Raw genomic sequence first — 26265 nt, forward strand, 5'->3', positions numbered from 1 at the left:
ATAAATACATATAATCGTGTGTCAATTAAAAAACTAAAGACAGTTTAGAAAATGAAAAAAATAGGAGGAAGCTAAATGTAATTTTGTTATAATGTAAATATACTCTGTTACTTAAAACATCCACTTTGTTATTTTTTAAAAATCACTTTTTTTTTTTTTTTTTTTAGTGATGGTACTGGGAATCAATATCCAGGGCGCTTTACTACTGAGCTACAACCCCAGTCCTTTTGTTTTTTATTTTGAGGCATCATCTCACTAAATGGCCCGTGCTGACCTCAAACTTGTAATCCTCTTGCCTTGACTCTCTGAGTCTCTGGAATTATAGGTGTGTGCTTGTAATCACAATTTTTTAAGAAGCCTGTAAATATAGTGAGGTAACAACCTTTTGATAATGTGGTAAATTTACTCTTGTTTGTTTCTTTACTTTGACACTTTTGTTCTAAATCCTTTCTGGAATGAGGTGTAGTATGAGTGAACAATAAATATATTTTTAAAAATTTAAATTAACAAAGAATTTATGATTAAAATGTATATGGTGTTAGAAATCCTGAAACTTTTTAAAAAAATGATTCTTGGGGTCAAGAGAGCAGGTTAAAAATATCTTATTTGGCAGATTATTTGGGGGGAATTAAGGTGTTTAGTGAATGACTACAGTTTAGTTTTCAGTAGTAATAGAGAATGCTATATTCTCAGGAAAGCAGATAATAACTTAATAGGCAACTGAATTTAATGTTCATTCTATAGGCATGTCAAAGCCTTATAGTCCTTCTGGGTCATCCCAACTATTGCATTGGAGCACTGGCTAAGGGACAGTTTCCTCAGAGGCATGCCTAGTGCCCTGAGGGAGGGAGGGAGGGAGGTAGGTCTGGAGGGCTACTGACCAACCCACTTTAACTGAATGGATCTTTCTCCTAGTGTGTGTTCTCATTTCCTTTAATATATCTGCCTCTGCCAATGCAGTCTGACAGAGCACTGATTCAAATATATCTTCTTTGTTCACAGAAGCATTTTTGGACATAAAAGGTCAGGTCATATAAAAAATCATATGCAAAGGATTTTGTTTGAATTTTCTCCCCTAGCTAACTGCATGGCTCGTTTCTCCTATTTCTTTTAGGTCTGTGCTCAGGTGTCCTCTAAGTGTTATTTAGAGGTCTTCTTTGACCAGGAGTACTCTCTTATTTCTTTTATCCCTGCTTTATTTTTCTCCAATATGTTTATCACCACTTGACATATATTTACTTCTATATTTATCACATAGCTTTCACAATTCAAGTGTGGATTTTATGAGGATAGGAACTTTGTTTTACTAATTGCTGTACTCAAATTTGTTAAAGTGATCCATAGTAAATGTAAATATAGCAAATATTAATAAATATTAATAGATAAATATAGTGACTGTTAATAAATATTATTGCATGACATGTTGAAATAATAATTATAGGGCTAGAGAAAGCTTTTCAGATTGTGTGCTTGTATAAATATTTTTGGAGAATGGAGTTAAGCTGGCCCTTGGCATTTTACACTACATTATTATTTGAGGTAATTGTAGGATATGCAACAGAACCTGATTTATCTGATAAGATCTTGGAGGTTTCATTTATGAATGAATCATGGTAGTGGTTTGTGTAAATAGCCTTTCTCTCAGAAAAACAGAATAAGAGGAAAATCTTACTATTTTTTTGGTTGTTTTAACATTGGAGAAAAACATGGTATCAGGACATTAGATAAGTTTGTTGTGAGGAGCCTGCTGACTTAGAATCTCTAGTTGGTAAGGCTCAGTCACTTGCTTCTTTTTTTTTGTTGTGTTTTGTTTTGGTATTGGGAATTGAACTCAAAGGCACTCAGCCACTGAGCCACATCCCCAGCCCTATTTCATATTTTATTTAGAGACAGGGTCTCACTGAGTTGTTTAATGTCTCGCTGTTGTTGAGGCTGGCTCTGAACTCATGATCCTCCTGCCTCAGCCTCCTGAGCCGCTGGGATTACAGGCGTGCGCCACTGTGCCTGGCTTCAGTCACTTGCTTCTAAAGCTGCGTAGCTGATTCTTACACAGTTAGGATTGAGGACCATTTGTATGTGATTCTATGAAACAGGGATATGCAATAGAGAAAATTTTGTAGGTTAGGGTTGTGTTATAAGTGTTTCCCAGTAAATTTAAGTTGATTTCTTAGAATTTGGCAGGGTGTGTTGGGAATTCAGTGTGGCAAAGAAAGCAAGTTGCTTAATTCATCAGTGAGCCTGCCCTCAGTGTTCATATCTATGTACAACTTTGCTTTCTATTTACGGGCTATCTCTGTTGAAAAGAGAAAAAATTATATTCTGAGTGAAAAATGGTTCTAAAAGAATGTCATTTGTCATTTCTTAATGTTGAGAAGCGCAAGTGAAGAAGAGTCTTAAAAAGTGATGAGTGATAGTTTTATGTAAACACTAGGGTGTTGGATGCTGTGGTGTCATTTTTGACTTTTGGGAATTTCCCTTGAATGTCAGCTATACACTTAAACATTTAAGTTCTTTTGTCCTGCATGCTGTACAAACTTGGATTTAAGTTGTAAATTTTAAAAATACTAGTTTTAACTTGTTGCTTGTGTTATTTTTCCTCCTAGGTAGGACTTAAATTGTATTGCTCTCTCTTCACTATGATATTAAAATAATTCCTTAAGTTTTTAATTTGATAAGCAGGGCACCATGGTGCACACCTGTAATCCCAGCTACTTTGGAGGCTGAGGTAGGAAGATTGCAAGTTTAAGGCCAGCCTAGGCAATTTAGTGAGACCCTGTCTCGGGGAAAAACAAACAAACCCAAAAAGGTTGCGGCTATAGTATGGTGGTAGAGCCCTTGCCTGGTATATATGAGGCCCAGGGTTCTGTCTCCAGTACTGGGGAAAAAAGATGATAATAAGAGAACATTTTTTTGTTGTTTTTAAAAAGTACATAAAAATTCCTGTGTAGAAATAATTGATTGGAGAGGCCAATGTTTTTATTTAATATATTCTACTCCACTGAAATTTTCTTTGGTTAGTATAGTATGAACAAATTTTAGTTGAGATAAGTTGAAATTTCTCTAAGATCTCCTGGAGAAACTATAATCTTATTTGAGGTTTTTCTCTGATTGCATTAAAGGAGAAATGAAAATTTGCTTTTAAAATTATAAACCTAAGAGAAAAAAGCCTAACTTTAGGCGTGGTTGTCTACTTTCACACGGATGCTAATTCAGTTAAAAGCAATTTTTTTCCTTTCCATGATAATTTTTTTGTGGTGCCAGGGATTGAACCAAGGGCCTTGTGCTTTCGAGGCAGACACTCTACCAACTGAGCTACATCCCCAGCCCTCCATGATAATTTTTTATACTTAAAATGATAATATTTTTCAGGGAGATCTTATTGGATATTACAAGATCATGTTTGATTATCAGTACTTATAGACTGACTGGATAAAAAATCTTTTAAGAATGAAAAACTAGTATCTTATTGGATATTTTGAGGCAGATTTTATGCTTGACTTTGTATATGTTAGCTGATATAAACCTTGTGATACTCCTTTAAGGGAATTATAGAAAGTATAGGCATTGCTTAGGACTGCAGTGTTAAAAGGATATTTCAAATTGTTATGTATACAGTTCTGCTGTATCAGGACATAGGTTCAATTTTTTCCTTCTTTTTTTTTTTTTTGACATGTAAGTATCTAAAAGTCACTATACTTTGCAAAATCATGACTAAAATATTCAATAATCATGAATAAAATGGGAAAATGGAGTAGGGCATAGCATTCAAAAATATTAGTGACATTAAAAAATAACAGTAAAAATGGTCGCATAGTTTTACACGTTAATGGTTAACAAATGCATTACTACTACTGTGTGAATGTTGCACTTTCTCTTCAAAACACCTAAAACTTGCTTGTATAAGTGGGGTCTGAAGGGTTGCAGTTTGTGAATTGTTGAGAAGTGGTGGAAGGATTATCTGAAATCTGACTAGTGGTAACATTAAAGGTGGGTGGGTGGGTGTGGCTTCAGGTGGCTGAAAACACAGAAGGTGAACTGAGGTAGCTGGTAAGTGTTTGATGTGTCTGTGTGCTATGCCTGCTTACAGGACTTGTTTCCGCTGGATGCTGTTTTCTATTTTCACCTAGGATTGGCCTGTGAGGTCCTGTAGAAAGAAAGCATGAAATTTAAAGAGTGGCCCCTAAAATCATGTTGGAGCCAATACTGTTCATTACCTCAGTATTGTAAAGATCACCTTGCCTGTGTTTGGGTAACTCTTCTCTCAGTATGGTTATTAACTAAGCTAGAGCCCCTGGTCTTTTTGTACATAGTATCTGTGTTGGGGTTATATTGTTTACTACTGCCACTGAAGGATATCCAGGGTGACTTAAGTTTCTTCCAGTGTTTCCTTTGTTAGAAAAGCTTTTGATACAAGCTATTTCACTGTAAATATTTTTGTGGGGAGACTAATGTTTTAAAAACCAAGGAAATAAAATATTACACATTTATTTAATTTGTTTTGAATCAGTTTTGATACGTAGTGGAGGAAGCCTGGTGTAGGAATAGCAATAAATTTAGAGTCTGGTTCTGCTTGTTTTATCAGTTATTATTATTATTATTATTTTTTTTTTTTTTAAGATAGTACTGAGGGTTGAGCCTGGGGGTTCTCTGCCACTCAACTACATCCCCAGCCCTTTTTATATTTTAAATTTTTAGATAGGATCTTGCTAAGTTGCCTGGACTACTCTAACTTTCCATCTTCCTGACTCAGTTTCCCAAGTTGCTGGGTTTACAGGTGTACGCCACTGCACTTGGCTGTCATTTACTCTCTTTAAGACCAGTTGGCAAATCTGAGGGAAAAAGAAAAACTATACTTTTTTAAAGTAATGAGATGTATAGTGTGTTATTGTGAGCTTCAACTTTTTCAGTGAATTGATCTTATATTTAACTGTATATCTTATTATCTGATATTTTTTATTTTGTTATTGATATGAAAAAATATGTATTTCTCCCCAACCCCTGGGTATTAAACTCAGGGCCTCACACACACTACTGTTGAGCTACACCTTAGCCTATATTTTTGTTGGTTAACTTTATATTTATTCCTTAAAAATTATCTTAGTCTTTTTTCTTATTTAGGCTTTTGCTTTTGGTTTGTCAGTTTCTTTCTTTAAAAAAAATTTTTTTTATAGTGCTAGGAGTTTAACCCAGGGGCACTTTACTTCTGAGTGACATCTCCAGTCCTTTGTTTTTTTTTTTTTTTTTTTGTGGTACTGGGGATCGAACTCAGGGCCTTGTGCTTGCGAGGCAAATCGTTTTATTTTAAGCAGGGTCTTGCTAAATTGCTGAGATTGGCCTCAAAACTTGGTGACACGCCTGCCTCAGTCCCCTGAGTTGCTGGAATCCAGGCCTATACCCCAGTGCCCAGTTTTGTGTGAGGCAATGAATGATCTTATTCTACCTTCTCTTTTTTTATGTCTCTTCTGACTTTGAAGTAAGTCACACAAGTAAGCCTTACTTGATGAGAGATTTATTTATTTATTTTGGTACTGGGGATTGAACCCAGGTCACTCTATCATTGAGCTATATTCACGTTTTTGTTTTTTTTTTTTTTTTTTTTTTGGAACCAGGGATTGAACCCAGGGGCACTTAACTACTGAGCCACATCCCCAGCCCTTTTCTGTATTTTATTTAGATACAGGGTTTCACTGAGTTGATTAGGGCCTGGATAAGTTGCTGAGGCTGGCTTTGAGCTTGAGATCCTCCTACCTCAGCCTCCAGAGTTGCTGGGATTATAGGCGTGCGCCATCATGCCTGGCACTGTATTTTTTTAATTTCGAGACAGAGTCTAAGTTGCTGAGACTGACTTTGAACTTGTGATCCTACTGCCTCGTCTCTGAGTCACTGCAATTCCAGATGGGCACCACAATGCCCAGAGAAAGTCTTTCATTTTACATACTGTAAACACCCCAACATCTTTGTTTTAGATTTAGTTCTATAATTAAATATAGTTGATGTTTACCAATAGACCTTTTGTTGAAGTTTTCCTGGAGGTTTCTTTGTTGAATAAGGGTTATTATCTCAGGAATGCTTGTGGAAATATTTTTTAAATTCTTACACATTTAAACTTTTCTATACCCTTGGTATTTATTTTTTTTAAATTTTTTTGTAGTTGTAGATGGACAGGATGCCTTTATTTTGTTTCATTTATATGTGGTGCTCAGGATTCAACCCAGTGCCTCACACATGCTAGGCAAGCGCTCTGCCACTGAGCCCCAGCCCCAGCCCCAATCCTTGAGATTTGAACGATAGCTTAACTAGTTATAAAATTCTTGATTTACATCCCATCTTGAATATATTGCCCTGCTGTTGTTTCACTTATGTTGCTCATGCCAACGTGATTTTATTTCCTTTGTGGGGGACTTGGTCTATCTTCTTAGGGATCCAAGAGTTTTTTCTTTATCTAAACTGAGTTCTTGATGAGGATATGTCTCTGTGTCTGCTATAGAGAATAAATTTTCTCTGATTTGTGATTTTACAATAAGGTTGACGTTTTCATTTAATTCAAGAAATTTCTTGAATTATAGCTTCCTTATAGTAATGGTTCTCTTGTTTCATTCTTCAGTGTTCTTTGTAGAATCTTCTTCACCTCTTCTATGTGTTATTCTTTGATTCTTTTCACCTCTATTTTTCATTTATTTGATAACATTCCCATTTTCTATCTTACCATATCTGAAGGCATCTAGTAACTTCATTTAAATTCAGCATGTTCATGTTTCACTTATTCCTATTTGTACAGTCTGTTTTGAGTTCCTGATTTGGTACTTTGTTTTTATGTCTGCATTTGTTATTTAATTACTTGTAATTTGTGGTGAAGTATTATATTACATCTTTCCTCTGTTGTAGTTCAGGTTTTTGAATTTGTAGTTCAGGTTTTTTGCTTTTTATGGAAATAAGCTAACAAATTTTTTTACTTTTTATTTGTTTTTTTTTTTTTTTTTTTTGGTACCAGGGATTGAACCCAGAGGTGCTTTAACCACCGATCCACATCTCCAGCCCTTTTTGTGTTTTATTTTGAGACAGGGTCTCTCTGAGTTGCTTAGGGCTTCACTAAGTTGCTGAGGCTGGCTTTGAACTCACAATCCTCCTGCCTTAGTCTCCAGAGTTGCTGGGATTACAGGCGTGCTCCACCCACCTCACTGCACGTGGCCCTTAGAATTCAGCTTTTTAAATAAACTTCTCAGCTATCGCCGCCTGCTTTGGTGGGGCCTTTGTCTTCCAGGCACTTCTTCCCTTTCTCATCATCCACCTCTTCCTTTTAAGATCCTCCCAGAAGCTGTGCTTTTTGATTCCCCAGTGCCATTGCTCTTTCATGTCTCAGATCTGCTGTCAATAATTCCTCAGAGATGGGGCCCTCTTCTGAGAGTGAATTTTAGGTAACATTATGTACATAGTATTTAGTCACCTCTGTGACCCTGCTGTATTGCTTTCTGGACGGTTGATATTTATGCACTTATGTGTGAATTGGAATTTTTAATTGTTTCATTTTATGTTGTGGGATGAGTTGCAGGTTGTTTTATTTGCTTTTTTTTTTAACCTGTATTGTATTTATGATGGTTTATGAAGTGTTTAGAAATTAGGAAGTGGTCATTATCCTATAGGAACTTCATCTTTATTTTTATGTGTTTTGCTTGAAAATAACACTTGCTTTAAAATAATTTGTAATTAAGGTCTTATATAATTGAATTATTGTGTATATATTTCTGTTTCTGTGTCCCGATAGCCATTTCATTTTCTCCAGTTTCCTTTGGGAGAATTTATCATTGAAATAATTATGAAGGGCTGGGTTCCATGTCACATGCCTGTAATCCCAGCGGCTCCAGAGACTGAGGCAGGAGGATCACAAGTTCAAAGCCAGCTTCAGCAAAGTGAAGTTCTAAGTAACTCAGTGAGACCCTGTCTCTAAATAAAATACAAAATAGGGCTGGGGATGTGACTCAGTGGTTGAGTGCCCCTGAGTTCAATCCCTGGTACACCCCCTGTTCGCCCCCCCAAAAAGAAAGAAAGAAAGAATTATGAAGTTCTGTTTCATAGCTAACTGAATCATATGAATATACTTGAGTTTTGGAGAAGTCTACTCATAAACAGGAACCCTAAATTCCCTTTCAATTTTTGTTTTTCAAATGACATAATTTAATACTGAAAAAAAAGAGACAATAAAAGCTGCACATTTTATAATACATTAACAGGAGTATAGTATTCTGAAAGCAGATTATTACATTCAGTTCTGCTGTTAACAGATTATATATATCTATAATTTTCACTTCTTGGCCCAGAATATCCAGAAATACATACCAGTGAATGACTCTGTAATGGCCACTCCACAGAAATATTGGTGTCAAATTTTGACAGACCTTTCTTGTCTATTTCATTCTGAGATTCTGTATTTGTTATTTTTTAAATATTAAGATGTTCTTTGTTTTGTGAAATATTGATGACAGATTTTTTTTAAATGGTTTTTTTGGAAAAATAAAAATGTCACAACTTATTTCAGTCCTCCAGGGCTATCGTTTGGATATGATGTATCCCAAAATCTCCTGTGTTAATGCAGGAATATGCAGAGGTGAGACATTTGGATTATGAGAGCCATAACCTAATCAGTCCATCCAAGTTTGAATGGACTAACTTGGTGGTAACTGTGGGCAGGTGGGGCATGGTGGAGGAGGTGGGCCTCTGGGTGCTGCCTTGGAGGGTTCATTTTCCTTGCACCTCCTTCCCCTTTCTCTGCTTCCTGGCTGCCAGCAATGGAGCAGTGCTCCTTTACCACATACTTCTCCCCTCAGGCACTTCTGCCATCAAGCTCTTCCTCACCTTTGGAGTTGGCCCACTGTGACTGAACTTCTGAAACTGTGAGCCCAAAATAAACTTTTCCTTGTCTGAGTTACTGTTTTTATTTTTTAGTTGTAGATGGACCCGATAATTTTATTTTATTTTATTTATTTATTTTTTTAATGTACTGAGAATTGAATCCAGTGCCTTACACATACTAGTCAAGCACTCTACCACTGAGCCACATCCCCAGCCCCTGAGTTGTTCTTTTCAGGTATTTTGGTCACATTGATGAAAATGCATCCAAGTCTTTTTTTATTTTTATTTATTTTTTTAAACTTTACTACTTTTTTAAAAAATCAGAAATACGGAAACAATATTATATTAACCTCAGACTCATCTGAATATCAGAGGGACTTAAAACTTTCATGTAAGGAACAACTGAAGGAAAAAGATGTTTAGCTTAAATTAGAGAGGGAAAACAGCAAACTGAACTTTTATAGAGTTGGAATCAATTGTCAACTTAAAAGTTGATGGAATTTGGGTCCATTTATCTAAAACCATTTTGGTAGTTAAATAGTTGGCACCAACATGAGCTGTGTGATCACTTGCACCAGATGACATTTAAAATTCCTTTAGTTTAAGGAATGTTTTAAAAAAGCCTTGATTTGTTAAACATTACATTGATGAGTCTTTTTTTTTTTTTTTTTTTTTTTGGGTGCTGGGGATTGAACCCAGGGCCTTGTGCTTGCAATGCAAGCACTCTACTGACTGAGCTATCTCCCCAGCCCCCGATGAGTCTTATTTCATTTTTACATTGTTGGAATAAACAAACATTTTAAAATACAATGTAAAACTAGAAGGAAAGATGTCATCCTTAGAATTTTTCTCCCATGGTTGTGGTAGTTTGCCATAAATCATAAGATATCAAAAATAGAACACTATCTATAAACAGAAACTCCCAACTAAGAGAATTTTAGGAAAGGGACTAAAGGTATTTTTTCAGAATCTTGTTTTCAAAAAACATTTTTTAAAAATTGAAGTATCATTTATTCATAGTGAAATGCATGATGTCTCGGGTGTATGTTCTATCATTTGTGACAAATGCATACATTAGTGACAAATGCAGCTGCTTTAATTTTGAGATATAGAACTTTACTATCAGCTTTTGTTCTCCTGCACTGTTTTAATTATTTTCTACTTTCAGCTTTCTCTGTAATCATTGAAACTGGGTCGAAAGTTATAAGCTGTAACTGATATCTTAGCGCTTTATTTAAACATTTTCACTGAGTGCTTACTCAGGTTCTTGATGTACATTTGCATTTAAATCTCAATCAAACCATTCAAGGTTGTTAATGTCCACATTTTACAGGTAACACAACTGAGACTCTTAATATGTTAGGCCCGTGCTATACAGCTATTTATTAAATAGTTGCTAAGATTTAAACTCTAGACAGTATTGCCCACTAGAATTTTTGTGATGATGGAAATGTTCTATATCTGGCTTGTAGTACATTCATTACTAGTCACATGTGGTTATTGAACACCTGATATGTGGGTAGTATGACTGAGGATCTTTACTGAGGAGTTTCAGATGCTATTTAATTTATTTAAATGTTAAATGCTACAAGCTCTAGATTTCTTAAGCAGTTTGCTGTCTCTATAATTTTCTGCCTCTTCAGGGCCTACGACTAAGAGACAGCCAGGTTCCTAGAGTTAATAAATGCTTCTTGATTTGATTTTGTCATACCTCAGTCTAGTTTTCTCTTCCTTTCTTTCTTTCTTTTTCTTTTTTTTTTTTTTTCTTCTGGAAATGGAACCCAGGACCTCTCTCATGACAAGCACACTCTGTCTGATCTATATACCCCCAACCTAATGACTTATTTTCTTTCTAACTTCTTACTTATGGACAATTTCAAACATAAAAATAGATTAATACAATGAACCTACCTCCTCACATTGACAGTTACCAATTTTTGGTTCATTCTTTTCGGTCTATGACTCCTACCTACTCTGATTATGTTGAAGATACCCCAGGCTTCCTTTCAGCAAAGTTGAATTTTTTCCTTTATCTTGATTTGATACTGCATTTCTTTTAAAGTTTCAGGGATGTGATTTTATTTTTTTGTATTAGCTGAAGGAAAATAATGGAAAGGTATATTTAATACTATTAAAGAAAATTACCATGTAATCTAAATGCTGAATCTAAATTGCATGTACAAGTCATCCATCACTTAATGATGGGGATATGTTCTGAGAAATGTGTTGTTAGATGAGTTCATTGTTGTGCATACATCACAGAGTAGTGTACTCACACAAACCTAAATGCTATAGGTCAATCACTCCACTTGCCCTCTTTTTTAAAATACCTTTATTTTTATTTACTTATTTTTATGTGGTGCTGAGGATTGAACCCAGTGCCTCACACATTCGAGGCAAGTGCTTTACCACTGAGCCACGACCCTAGCCCTCCACGTGGCCTCTTGATGAAATCAAGAGGTGTGGTAGACACAAGATTTGCAAGGCTGCTGCTGGCATAACACAGCATACTGTTTCTTTTTTTTTTTCATTAGCAGAAGTATACTCTAAAATAATGATAAAGACTACAGCATAATAAATACATAAATTAATAACAGTATTACATACTGTATATAATTTTATGTGCTACACTCATGTGACTGGCAGTGCAGTAGCTTTGTTTACCACAATATCACCCCAAACACTTGAATGATAACTTTGCTCTAGGATACTATCACAGCTACAGTGACACCAACTCCATTATGGTCTCATGGACTACTATCATTGACTGAAATGTTGTTATGCAGTGCATAATAGTATTTTATTTAAATTTCTTGTGTCATTATGTTTTATTGATATAAATAGTCAAGTTTCTTTATTTGCCATGTAAGAATCTGCACTTTATGGGAACTGTTTTTCTCTGGCAACAAAGACTTGGGAAAGGATAATGAACTTTATTTCATAGGAGATCACCTTTCATAGTTTTTTCAGGGCTTCTAACAGCTTGTTCAGCTGTGCTGTTTATGTGAGCAGTCAGCTGTTTTTGGAGGTCTCTTAACTTCTTCTCTTTTCTTAATCTTTTCTTTTCCTTTCTTTTCTTTCCTGAATTGAACCCAGGGCCTTGTGTATGCTAGTGCTCTGCGACTGAAATAACCCCAGTCCCTCTTTCATATTCTTATTAGTGAAATTGGAGATTATTTTTCTAGGAAGATCAATGGAATTATTATCAATATTTTAAATTCTACTTCTTAACATTGTGAGTTTCAGGTTTCTTGTTCTTATCGTACCGTAGTGCTTTAACTCATGCACTGCACAGTGGCCAGCTACTAGGTCCCCTTTTGGGATTCCTGTGACACAGATGCTTAAGGCGATGTTCATTTTTTTTTTTTTAATATCTCATTTCTCCTCTTTCTGTTGTTCAGATTGGATAAATTAATCTACCAAGTATATAATTGTTACTGTTATTGCCATTCTGTTGAATCCATACAATGAGCATCCCCCACCAAAAAAAAAAAAAAAGTGTTTCAAAGTGTTGACTATTAATGCCTAAAGCATTTTCACAGTAACTAATATAAAGTCTTAAATGTCTCTTTTATCTCTGCTTGGGGTCTGTCTGTTGATTGTCTTTCCCAGGGAAGTTGAAATTTTCCTTTTTGAGTATCAATTTTTCAGATGAGTTTTGTTTAAATCCTTTGGACAATGTTGATAATTTTGCTTAGCAGATGTAGTTCGGTTCAAGCTGCAGGTACTGACTCCTCTAAGATGTGACTCATATCAGTTCATTTTTAAAAGTCTTTCCACTCATATTTGGGTCCCAAATATGTATCACCCCATAGCTAGTCTGGTCCTGGGCAGTATGTCTGTTAGTCCAATTCTCACAGAGTCTTTGGTGTTATGAACAGGATCAGTCAGATCCATGGGTGCGCAGTTTAGGGGAGAACCTAGAAGTTCATAAACAACTTTTTGAGGGTTGCTTTCTCCAGTTTTTGTTTTTCTGTGATCACCCTCAGGTGCTTCTTTTCATTCTTTGACTAGAAAACTGGCTGCAGTTACTCTACTGTGCAATATATTTTTGTGACTATGTCTTTGACTGGCTAGAAGTTTATTAATTTTATTGTGCCTCTCAAAAGAACCAGCTTTTAGTTTCACAGGTTTCCTCTGTATTCTTGTTTCAATTTCATTGACTATTCTTTATTTTTGTTTGCCTTGTTTGTGTATAGTTTGTTCTTATTTTTCTAATTTTTAAGTTAAATTACTTGATCTTTTATAATAGGCTTTATTTCCTCCCTGCTTTTACAATTTTTTATTGTTACTTTTGGCAATTGGATTTTGAGGTACCTCTGATGTTCTTCTTTGTTTATCCTGCTTAGAATTTGTTGAGATTCTTGGCTATAAGGGTTCAGTTTTCATCAATCCTGAATTTTTTAATAATTTTTTCCTCTTTGGTCTTTATTCTCTCTTGGTACACCCATTTCACATGTATTAGACCATTAGACTACTTGATATTATTACATGAGACATTGAGATTCTGTTCCGTTACTTTTTTTAGGCTTCCATTTTGGATAGTTTCTGTTATGCTTTCAATTCTACTCCAACTATTTTAGGTTTTATGCTCCATATTTTTTATATTCACCACAGTGACATCATCACAGTGTCTAACATTTGAATCCTATGTGGTTAATGTTTTATTTTAGATATTTTTCTATTTTAGAATTTTTTTAGTAGTTTTGATTTTTCTATTGAGATTCTTATTTTCTGATTGTTAATGTTTTTCTTTAAATCCTTAAATGTTATTACATAATAGTAACTTATTTTAAAGTTTTTGCTGCTTCCCTCATAGTTATTTCTGAGTCTGTTTCTATTGATTAATTTCTTACCCTTACAGATCGTGGGTCACCATTTCCTGCTTACATGTTTCTAGTAATTCCCACCCCCATCATTTTGGATCTGATGCACACTTGAATATTGAATGTATGGATTCTGTTGTCTTAATAGTTTTGTTTCCATAGGCGGTTAATTTGTGCATCAGCTTGTGCTTTTCAAGACTTATTTTTAAGCTTTAATAAAGGTGGATCTAGATTAGCTTTACTTGTAAGGAATGGGCTCCACGTTTTTGCTAAATTCCATACTGTTTAATCAAAGTCTCTTAACTGGTTGTTTGAACTCACAAATCTGTTGGTCATGTATAAGCACTAGTAGTTAGGCTCTTGCTTCTTGGTAGTTGTTCTTTAATTGACTTCAGTAGACTCTTGCTGTGCATGTCCCACTTAATATTTAACCAAAGATTGCTATGCAGATTTATTCATCTTCTCTCCCCTTCCTTATTTACTTCCTTTCCTCCTTCCTTCTTTTCTTTTGAATTGAATCCAGAATTACTTGACCACTGTGCCACAGCCACATTCCCAGCCCTTTTTATTTTTCTTTTGAGACAGGGTCTCACTATGTTGCTTAGGACTTTGCCAAGTTCCTGAGTCTGGCCTTGAACTTGTGATTCTCCTGCCTCAGCCTCCTGAGTCTCTGGAATTACAGGTGTGCACACCATGCCCAGCTGCTATGCAGATTTCTGAAGCTTCATCTCTGTATGGTTGTATCTGGCACCCTGTTCCATATATTCTACCTATTCCACAGTTTCTCATTCTGGTATCTGTTCACATTAGTGAGACTGCTGAACTATTTGGGTTTTCCCTCCCCATTCTGCAATCTGGAAAGTGCCTTTAGGTGTAAACAGGGTTGTTTTTTATTTTTTCCTTGGAAATTACCTTGCCTCCTTTCTGAGACCACTTTCCTGTGTTGGCTTCTGTCCAGCACCTGAAAACAGTATGTACTTTCCAGTTTTATGCTTCACAAGAACCTGATCTGGTGTCAATTATTCCTGTACATTTGGAAGCAAAAGTCTCCCAAGTGTATGGTTTCAGAATTTAACTCATGGGATGTCATTATCTATTAGAACAAGTCTGTTTTAATCATATCCTGTTTTGCTTCATTGTTACAAAATTATAATAGTAATATTTAAAAATTTAAATTACTGGTAAATTACTGTAATACTGTAGTATTTTTAAAACAATTGTTTAATTTTGAACTAACATATGACCATGGTACAGGCAGGAGGACAAGTAGAGTACTGTGGCATTCATTCCATACCAGGGAACTCTTTTCACAATTCTGCAATTTCAAGAACTCCCCAAACAAGAGTTTCAGATTAAGGGAATATAGACTTGTATCTCTATTTAATGCCATGATTCTGTTGTGTAGAATTAAATTTGTCTGATTACTGTCATTTCACAATACCTGTGTTAAATAATTGTATCTGAAAGATTTACTCAAATACTACATGGAGTATTTTCTATTTCTCTTTTCCTAAAATAAAAGGTAAAGTAAGTTCTCCAACAACTTAGTTTAAACCTAATGGTTTTGTTACAGCATTAGGAATCTTGTAAAACTTATCTTCCCATATAGTTCTGTAGAATAAAACTTCAGTGGTAGTGTCACATAGGATCTTATCGCGTTCCCTCTGGCCGCAGAGAGAGACACGACAAATGTCTGAAGCTTTGGAAGTTTATTATGCACAGTCCCTCTCCTACACTTCTCTTACTCCCAGCTTCCGCGCACTCCCAGCTTCTCTTCTCTCAGCTTCTTCTTACTCCCAGCTTCCGCGCACTCCCAGCTTCTCTTCTCTCGGCTTCTTCTTACTCCCAGCTTCCGTGCACTCCCAGCTTCCAGCTCAGCTTCAGCCTTCGCCCCCCTACTCTCCCACCCACCAGGCTTATATACACTTCAACCAATCAGGGGAGAGTACACGAGGTAAACGCAGACAGCTGCAAGCATAGGATAGGTACACGAGGGGGGCATGCTCTAATCACATCGTTAACTAGCCAATCATTGGAATTCGCTGGTTTACTGTATAGCTGGCTGCTTTTGGCTCAGCGTCAGGCGCCATCTTGACCATGCCCAAGGCTGGGGGTCCCGGAAACCCCGACAGGATCTAAAAACAATAAGCAAATAAACCTACTTTTTCATTGTCTTAACCATTTTAAGTGTACATTTCAGAGATATTAGATATATTCATATTGTTGTGCAACTATCAGCACTGTCCATCTTCAGAATTCTTCTTTTGCAAAATTAAAACTTTGTACCCATTGAACAGTCCTCTTCATTCCCTCAATCCCCAGATGCTGGCAACCACCATTATACTTTTTGTCTTTATGAGTTTGACTACTTTAAGTATCTCATGTAAGTGAAATCATACACTGTCATTCTTTTTGTGCCTGACATATTTCATTTAGAATAATGCATCAAGTTTCATCCATGTCGTAGAATATTAAAGAATTTCCTTACTTTTTAACCCTGAGTAACTTGGGTTGCTTCCATATTTTAGGGATTCTAAGTAATACTCTCATGAACATATGTGTGTAAGTCTCTATTTGAGACCCTGCTTTCAATTATGTTGAGTCTGTATCCAGAAAGGAATTCCTGAATCACATGATTATTTAATATTTCGAGAAACTGCTATATTGTTGTCTTCAGTTACGCCATCATTTTATATTTTCATAAACAATAAAATGGTTTTAATTTCTTTCTTTCTTTTTTTTTTTTTTTTTCTTTCCTTTCCTTTCCTTTTCTTTCTTTTTTGTGGGGGTACTGAGGATTGAACTCAGGGGCATTTGACCAGGAGTTCACAACCCCACCCCTATTTTGTATTTTATTTAGAGATGAGGTCTTACTCAGTTGCTTAGTGCCTCACTTTTGCTGAGGTTGGCTTTGCACTCGTGATCCTCCTGCCTCAGCCTCCTGAGCTGCTGGGATTACAAGCATGCATCACCGTGCCTGGTGGGTTCCAATTCTTCCAATTTCTTTACATCCTTGCCAACACTTGTTATTTTCCATTTTATTTTCTTAGTGCAGGGTATCAAATCAAAGGCCTTGTGAATACTAGGCAAGCATTCTACTTCCACTGATCTATATCCCCAACCCATTTAAAAATACTACTAATAGGTATGGGTTCTAGCTCATAGTTTTAATTCACATTTCTCTAATGATGAGTAATGTCGATCATCTTTTCATGTGCTCATGGCCATCTGTATACTTTTGGAGATATCTATTCAAGTTTTTTGTCCATTGGTGCATTTTGCTTTTGACTTAAGAATTCTTTATTCAAATTATTAAATATGATTTGCTTGTGTTTTTCCCATTTGCTGGATTGCCTTTTTATTCTGATGATAGTATCTTTTGATATACAAAGTTTTAAAAGTTTTACAAAGTCAAGTTTGTCTTTTGCTAAGTGAGCAACAACTTAATCCCAGCCACTCAGGAAGCTAACGCAAGAGACTCTCAAGTTAAAGCCTAGTGTGGAAAACTTACTGAGACCCTATCTCAAAATAAAACTTTAAAAGAAGGGGGAACGGAACTCAGTGTTAGGATTCCTGTGGGTTCGATCCCCAATATCACAAGAAAAAAAAAATCTATTGATTGTGCTGTCAGACTGAGATCCAAGAAATAATTGCCAAATCCAATGTTATGAAGCTTTGGCTTTGTTTTCTTTTATGAGTATTATAGTTTTAGGTCTTTTATTTAGGTCACGGATCCATTTTGAGTTAATTTTTTTATGTGGTGTTAAGTAAGAAATGAGTTGCATTCTTTCACACGCAAATATCCAGATTCGTAGCGCCATTTATTTTTTTTTTTTAAACACACCACTTAAAAAATATATTTTGTTTTAGTTGTAGGTGGACACAATACCTTTATTTTATTTTTAGGTGGTGCTGAGGATCGAACCCAGAGCCTCATGTATGCTAGGTGATTGCTCTACCACTGAGCCACAACCCCAGCTCAGCACCATTTATTGACAGTCTCCTTTGTCCTCGTTGAATGGTTTTGGCACCCTTGCTGAAAATGATTTGAGCATATGTGGTGGGACTTATTTCTCAACTGGTCTTCCATTTATCTGTTTTGATTACTTTAGCTTTGTGGTAAGTTTTGAAATCATGAAATGTGTGTCCTTCAACTTTGTCTCCTCCCCTGAGAATTATTTTGCTGTTTGGGGTTCCCTCATAGTCCATGTGAATTTCTCTGAGTGTGTGTTGTTTGTGTGTATGTTTTCTGGATGCTAAAAAACATTGGGATTTCAGTAGGGATTACATTGCATTTATAGATTGCTTTGGCTAGTATTGACATTGTCTTTTAATCCATGAGCTTGGTCTGTCTTTAATTTCTTCCTCAAATGTTTTTGTAATTTTTTGTATAAGGCTTTTGCTTTCTTGGTTAATTCCCAGTGTTTTATTCCTTTGTATATAACTGTAAATGAACTTTTCTTAATTTCCTTTTTAAAAATTTTGTTCTAATTAGTTATACGTGACAACAAAATGCATTTTGAATCATTGTACACAAATGGAGCACAACTTTTTATTTCTCTGATTGTACAGGATGCATCTTAATTTCCTTCTTTGGATTGTTTGTTGTTAGTGTATAGAGATACAACTTCTATACTGACCTTTATATTTTTTTCTACTTTGTTGAATTCCTTTATTAGTTCCAACAGATATTTTTTGCAAAGTTTTTTAGGATTTTGTAGATATAAAATTTATCTTCAAATGGCAATAATTTTACTTCTTTCCAATTTGAATGCCTTTTCTTGTTTAATTGCTCTGGCTAGAAGTTTTAGTACTGTGTTGAATAGAAATGATGAAAGTAAGAATCCTTGTTCCTGATGTTAGAGGAAAAGCTTTCATTTCTTCAAAATGGATTTTGATGTTTCCTGTGGGTTCTTCATGTATGTATGATTTTTATTATGTAAAGCTAGTTTCCTTTTATTCCTAGTTTGTTGAGTGTTTTTATCATGAAAGGTCGAGTTTTATTAAACACTTTCTGTGTACAAATTGAGATGAAAATGTACTTTTTTCTGTCTGTTAATGTGATATATTAGATTACATTGATCAATTATCATATGTTGAACCATCTTGCATTTTAGGAATAGATTCTACTTGGTCATGGTGTATAATCCTTTTAATTTGTTATTGAATTTGTTTTGCTAATTTGTTGAGGATTTTAAAAGATCCAACATTCATTTTCTATTATGATATGACCTTTAGAAGTTACATTTTAATTAGGTAAAACTTGGTAAAGCAGAATATATCTGGTTCTTTTGTTTGTTTTTGGGGTAGCATGGGAGTTAGAATCCAGTTCTTTACCTCTGAGCTATCCTTGATCCTTTATACTTTTTAAATTTTGAGATAGGGTCTTGTTAAATTGCCCAGGCAGGACTGAAACTTGTGATCCTCCTGCCTCAGACTCCTGAGTTACTGGGATTATAGGTGTGTGCCACCATGGCTGGTTTATGTGTGTTTGTGGTAAAAGAGAAACTGGTGAGTTAGATACGATGCGCAGTTTCCTGTTTTTCTTATGTATGTTTTTTACTGAACTTTGTCATCAGGCAATATGGTACTAGCCATGCATTGAATATCTGTTGATACTTTTTCCTTTATGGGAAGACTACTCTGATTTATAACAAGTACTCTTAGAAGCAGTGCTATTAGGGGGAAAAAAAGAGATGAGATCTATTTACTTAAATGCATAATTCTTTTTGTTTTCTTCTCTGCAGTGCTGGGGATCAAACCCTGGGCCTCATGCCTGCTAAAGCAAGTACTCTATCACTGACCTATACACCTAGTCCTGCATACTCATTCTTTTTTTTTTTCTTTTTTTTTTTTTTTTTTGGTTACTGGGGATTGAACCCAACTGTGCTTAAACACTGAGCCATATCCCTGGTCTATCTTATTTTTAATTTTGGAATGGGTTCTTGCCAAGATGCTTATTAGGACCTCACTAAGTTGCTGAGGCTGGCTTTTCAACTTGTGATTCTCCTGCCTCAGCCTCCTGAGCTGCTGGGATTACGGGTGCACAGCACCATACCTAGCTTAATATTCTTGTTTTAAACTCAGTTATATGGGAGGATTTTCCATTTGGTTAATCTTCTTTGTTTATTTTTCTCAATTTTTCGTGATTTTATTATCCACTTGACTGAAAACTGAGTAAGCAAAGAAGTGGTAATAGTAGTTGAACTTGTTGAATAGAATATCTCTTAAAAGATTTAAAATTTTGTCATGAACAACTTTTATTCCAGTAACATTTAATATAACTTCTATATGTGGTGAAAAGAATCGTCCACCAAGGATCAGAGAACCTAGATTGTAGTCTAAGTTTTGCCACTAACTAGGTATGTAATCTTGGGTAAGTTGCTTGTTTTCCAAATGAGGGTTGAATCTTTTGTGCTTAGTTTTCAGGATTATCATGAAGATTAAATGACATAATGTATGAAATCCCTTTGGAAAATATGGTGGTGTAAACAAATGTAGGTGTTTCCGTTCAGACCATGAAAACTAGATTCCTGAATGTTTTAAGTTCAGCTATACAAAAATAAAGTCACTCTGTCCATGTTAAGTAAATTACTCCAGGGCTATTTTGTGTCTACTACTTAGGTGTGACCTTTCTGCAGTGTTTGTGAAATCCTGTAGCTAGTTGTTGACACTCCATTCTCGTTAGTTGAAACTCTCAGCACCACTGACTGTTTTCTGGTCATTCTTTGTCTGGCCTTGTGAAGTTTCATCCTACAAAAGCATGACACCCTGTGCAGATTTCTGGATCTCTTTCCCTGGGTATATACATCATTTTCAGTACTCTTCTTTGCAGAGCACCTCTGCCGTTTTGAACATTAATCTGTTTAACCCTGTGGACTAGTATGCTCTGCTGGGATTTTTCTTCCTGTGCTGTAATGTGCAAAGTGCCTATAGGTGCAAAGCAGTGTGGTTTCCAGAACTCATCATATTTCTTTCCCTCATGGTTCATTATCTTGTGTCGCCTGTTTTATCCTTGATCCAGTTTTGTTTATGTTGGAAAAGCATGTTCAGCCTCACTGCATCCTGCCAAATATGGGAGTCATCTATTTTTAATTTTTAAAATTTCTCAAAATTTAAAGTAAACTTTTTTCCCCCCGGTGGTGGTGCTGGGTATTGAACCCACAGCCTTGTGCATGCAAGGCAAGCACTCTACCAAGTGAGTTATATCCCCAGCCCCTTGTTTTTTAACTGACACATAAAAGCATAAAAATTATCCATATTTATGGGGTACTGTGTGATGTTTCAGTGCATGTATACATTGTGTAATGCTCAAATCATGTTAAGCAGATCTGTTTCAGCCTTTTTTTTTTTTTGCTGAAAACATTCAAAATCTTAGCTTTTCTAATATATAGTATATTATTGTTATCTGTATTCACCCTACTGTGCAGTAGCACACCAGAACTTTCTTCCTTCTAGAACTTCCATAACTTAGTACCAGTTGGTCAATCTTTCCTCACCCTGCTTTACCCTCTACTCACCCCAGCCTCTGGTACCACGGTTCCGCTTAATCTCACCTCATCGGTCAATGTTTTTATATTCCGCATACAAGTAAGCTCATGCACTCTTGTCTTTCTTTGCCTGGTTTATTTCACCTTAATGTAGTGATCTCCAGTTCTATCCATGTCATAACAAATGACCGACTTTAATATCTTTTATGGTTGAATAGTGTTCCATTGTGTGTATGTACCATATTTTCTTTAACTGTTCATCAATTGGTGGACACTTAGTGTTTTTCCATTTCTTGGTTATTGTGAATAATTCTGCTTTAAACATGGGGGTGCATGTATCTGTTAATACGCTGATTTCATTTCCTTTGCCGGCGGGGAGGAGAGAGAGGGATTGCTGTGTCATATTGCAGTTCTATTTTTAATATTTTAAGGAACCTCATTCTGTTTTCCATAATGACTGTACTTATTTACATTTCCATCAACAGTGTGTGAGGATTCCCCTTTCTCTACACCTTTCCTGGCATTTGTTATATTTAGCTTATTTGTTATATTTAGTTTATTATCAGAACCATTCTTACTGCTGTAAGGTGATATGTCATTGTGGTTTTGATTTGAATTTCCCTGATGATTAGTGATATTGAGCATTTATATATACCTGTTGGCCATTTGTATGGCTTTTTTTTTAATGTTGATTTTGAGAAGTGTCTGGTGACTGTTTTTTAATTAGATTCTTTTTCTCCCTCCTATTGAATTTTTGGAGTTCCTTATGTATTCTGGATGTTTGCTCTTAGATGTATAATTTGCAGATATTTTATGCCATTCTGTAGGTTTTTCTTCATGCTGTTGATTGTTTCCTTTGCTGTGCAGAAGCTTTTTAGTTTCATGCAGTTCCGTTTATCTACTTTTGTTTTTGTGTTTTATGCTTTTGGAGTGTCGTTAAAAATTCCTTGTCCATTCCAATGCCTTGAAGCATTTTCTGTTTTCTTCTGGAAACTTCATAGTTTGGGGTCTTACATTTAAGTCTCCAACCCGTTTTGAGTTGCTTTTTGTAACTGGTGACAGATACAGGTCTATTTTTTCCGCATGTGTATATCCTATTTTCCCAGCTCCATTTATTGAAATGACCATCCTTTCTCCACTATATATCCTTAGTACCCTTGTTGAAAATTAGTTGTATATATGTGTGTTCACTTCTAGGCTTTATATTCTGTTCCTTTGGTGTGTTACTGTTTATATGGCAATGCCTGTTTTGATTATTATAGCTTTGTAGTTTATTTTGAAATCAGGCAATGTGATACTGCTTTCTTTATTCCTTTTTCTTAAGATTACTTGGCTATTCAGGGTTTTTCATGGTTACATACAAATTTTAGGATTGTTTGTTCTAGTTCTTTGAAGACTGTTAATGGTATTTTTACAGGGATCACATTGAATTTCTTCAATAAGAAACTCTGGGTATTATGGGTATTTTAACACTATCGATTTTTCCAATCCATGAACATGGGATGTTTTCCCACTTTTTTTGTGTCTGCTTTAGTTTCTTTCATCCGTTTTATAGTTTCATTATAGAGATCTTTCACCTCCTTGGTTAAATGTATTTCTAGGTTTTTAATTTTTGCTGTTATACGTGGGTTTTCATGATTTCTATTTCAGATCATTGGCTATTGGCATATAGCAGTGTACTGATTTTTGTGCATTGATTTTGTATCTTGCAAGTTTGTTGAATTTATTAGTTCTGAAAGTTATTTGGTGCTCTTTGAAGTTTTCTTCATGTAAGAATTTGTCATCTGTAAACCATGACAATCTGACTTACTCTTTTCCAATTTGGTTTTGCCTATTTGCTCTGGCTAGAATTTCCAGTACTGTGTTAAATAGAAGTGGTGAAAGTGGGCAATTTTATCTTGTTCCAGATCTTAGAAAGAAAACTTTCTTATGTTTTTGTGAAAATAAGTTTTCATAAGCTAATGGTGGTTTTATGAACAATAACACTTAGGTTCTTTGTACATTTGTAGTTTTCAGAAACAGCAAAAAGTCAAAAACATTCCTTTTTTAATTAGCTTAGTCTTTACATCACATTTTTTTTCAATACATTTTAGTATTATAAGAAAAGCAAATTTTTCTTGGGCTTTCTGCTAATAAATAAATAGAAATTCTAAATATTGTTTTTTGGTCTTATATTTTATTTTTTTTTTAACCAAGTTACTCCTGCTCTTCCCTCTTCTTATCTCCCAGAGGATTGTGCCTACTGAGTGTATAGTTGATCTTGGAGGGTAGAGAAAGTATACACAGTGGTTAGGAAGCTGTTGCACAGAAGCTGGAGCTGACAGTTCTTAGTAGAGGATAGAAATATGAGGGAAGGAGAAACACCAAATGTATTTATTCATTTATTTTTACTTAAACATCTAGGTGAGGGCATCTACTGAGATGGTGAAGACTTAAAGAATACATTTTAGGGAAGAAAACTAGTTGTGTTGTGATAGTAGGTTTGAGATGCAAAATAACCAAGTAGAGATGGTAAATATATCTCACTCTAATTTGCTGTAGCATGAGCTTAATTGATTTCTACATGCTGAATGTGAAAGTTCACATTTTTACTGTTTTGTTTCTGTGTATTTTCTTTTATACTTGCATTAACTCTCTTTCCCAGATTTGACTATATTGCCCAAAAAAATATAAGTAAATTTGTTTAAATTTGTGATGGTGAATTCTGGCACCAGTTATCTTTTAGATACATATTTTTTTTCCCTGTACCAAATGTAATTCTTTTTTTTTTTTTTTTTTTAAGGACATTTTACTTTTATTAGTTTACCCAATTTGAATTCAACCTTTTTAAATCATATGAATTAAAAGTATTTGGATCCATTTTTAAATTTTAATTTTAGGAGCGCTCAGTTTTGGTACAGATAAAACGTGACATCAGACAGCACGACATACAAATAACACAAAATCAAAGGCCTTATAACTTTATAGGTACCAAATGTAATTCTTTAAAATATTTTTATGAAAGCTTTTTGTTGTTCTTGTTTTTAGTACCAGGGATTTAGCTGAGGGGTGTTTAACCGCTGAACCACATCCCCATCCCTTTTTGAGACAGGGTCTTGATAAGTTGTTTAGATCCTTGCTACATTGCTGAGGCTGGACTTGAACTCATGATCTTTTGTCTTAGACTTCTGAGTCGCTGGGATTATAGTTGTGCACTACCATGCCTGGCATTGAAAGCATGTTTTGATACCTGTGTAAATTAACTCTAAAAGGTTTATGATGAAAAAATATTTCCTTATTTTCCCCTGCTTCCTTGCATTCCCAGTGCAGAATTGCAACTTCAGTTCTCTAATTTTCTGGGTTTTATTTGCCTTGTTTATTCACTTTTGATTGCTAAAAATGAGACTTAGAACTCATTGACACATTTTTCCACTTTTTTTTCTCATTTCTCCTTTGTAGTTACATCAAAAGTTTTTGATAAACCAGTACCTAATACTTACATTTTCCTTTTCTTTTTTCTTTTTCTTTTCTTTCTTTCTTTTTTCTTTTTTTTTTTTTTTTGGGTGCTGGGGATCGAACCCAGGGCCTTGTGCTTACAAGGCAAGCACTCTACCAACTGAGCTATCTCCCCAGCCCCACATTTTTCAAATTGTGTATCTATTGTTCACTGTTAGGCCAAATGTCTCATTAAATCTCCATATCCTTTTGTATATCAGTCTTTGTTTTCCTTGGAGTTAATACCTTTTTCATTTAGTCAGTTGCCTGATTTTCTATAGACCTATTGCTCATTTTTCCCAAATGTGAGTGTATTTTTGTCTTGTGCCTATAAATAATATTTTCCATATTCTCAAGCACAATAGGTCCATTTTTGCTCTTAGTAGAAACCTGTGCAACCTTTGGTTTCTTGCTTCAATTTGAAGTTGCTGTTCTCTAGTTCTAATTTGTGTGTTAGAGTTCTTATGTACTTACTTAGTCTTGTGTTGTCTTTTTAAATTTTGTTTTAATGCCTTTTAAACAGCTTCCTAAGAAAGAGTATATAGGGGTTAAACTTTAGCTTTCTGGAAATAGTTTAAAATGTCATTTTACTTACATATCTGATTGATAACTTGGCTAGGTATAGAATTATAGATTGAGATGTATTAGTTTTTCATATGGTACTGAGGATTGAGCCCAGGTTCTTTGTTTTTTTGGGTTTTTTTTTTTTTTTTTTTTTTTTTTGGTACTATGGATTGACTCAGGGATACTCAACCACTGAGCCATATCCCCAACCATATTTGCATTTTATTTAGTGACAGTGTCTTACTGATTTGCTTAGCACCTCACTTTTGCCGAGGCTGGCTTTGAACTCTTTTTTATTTAAATTTTTATTCTTACAGACTGCAGTTTAATTCATTGTATACAAATGGGGTACAACTTTTCATTTATATGGTTGTGCATAATGTAGATTCATACCGTTCATGTAATCATACATATATATAGGGTAATACTGTCTATCCCATTCTACTGTCTTTTCTTCCCCCACCCCCTCCTACCCCATTTTCCTCTATACTATCCAAAGCAAAGTTCCTTCATTCTCCCCACCCCCAACCCCCACCACCCCACTCCTCTTGTTATGTATGTCCTCCACTTCTCAGAGAAAACACTTGGCCTTTGGTTTTTTGGGCTTGGCCGGTTTCACTTAGCATGATACTCTCCAGCTCCATCCATTTACCAGCAAGTGCTATAATTTTATTATTCTTTATGACTGAATAATATTCCGTTGTGTATATATACCACAGTTTCTTTATCCATTCATCAATTGAAGGGTATCTCGGTTGGCTCCACAATCTAGCTATTGTGAATTGAGCAGCTAAGAACATTGATGTAACTGTGTCACTGTAGTATGCTGATTTTAAGTCCTTTGGGTATAAACCGAGGAGTTGGGTAGCTGGGTCAAATGGTTGACTTTGAACTCTTGAGCTTCCTGTCTTAACCTCTCGAGCTGCTGGGATTACAGGCTTGAGCCACCGCACCAAGCGAGCCCAGTTTTTCATTTTGAGACAAGATCTTGCTAAGTTGTTTAGGGCTTCAATAAATTGCTGAGACTGACCTTGAACTTGTGATCCTCTCTTCAGCCTCCTGAG

The 26265-nt window shown here is 35.3% G+C and overlaps 1 protein-coding gene across 1 annotated transcript in view; it reads left to right on the plus strand.

Annotated features, from left to right (window-relative positions):
- The window catches only part of Naa15 (N-alpha-acetyltransferase 15, NatA auxiliary subunit), an 81145-nt gene that overhangs the window by 5052 nt on the left and 49828 nt on the right, over positions 1-26265 (plus strand).

The sequence above is a fragment of the Sciurus carolinensis genome, chromosome 10 (assembly GCF_902686445.1).
Source record: "Sciurus carolinensis chromosome 10, mSciCar1.2, whole genome shotgun sequence".
Taxonomy (NCBI): domain Eukaryota; kingdom Metazoa; phylum Chordata; class Mammalia; order Rodentia; family Sciuridae; genus Sciurus; species Sciurus carolinensis.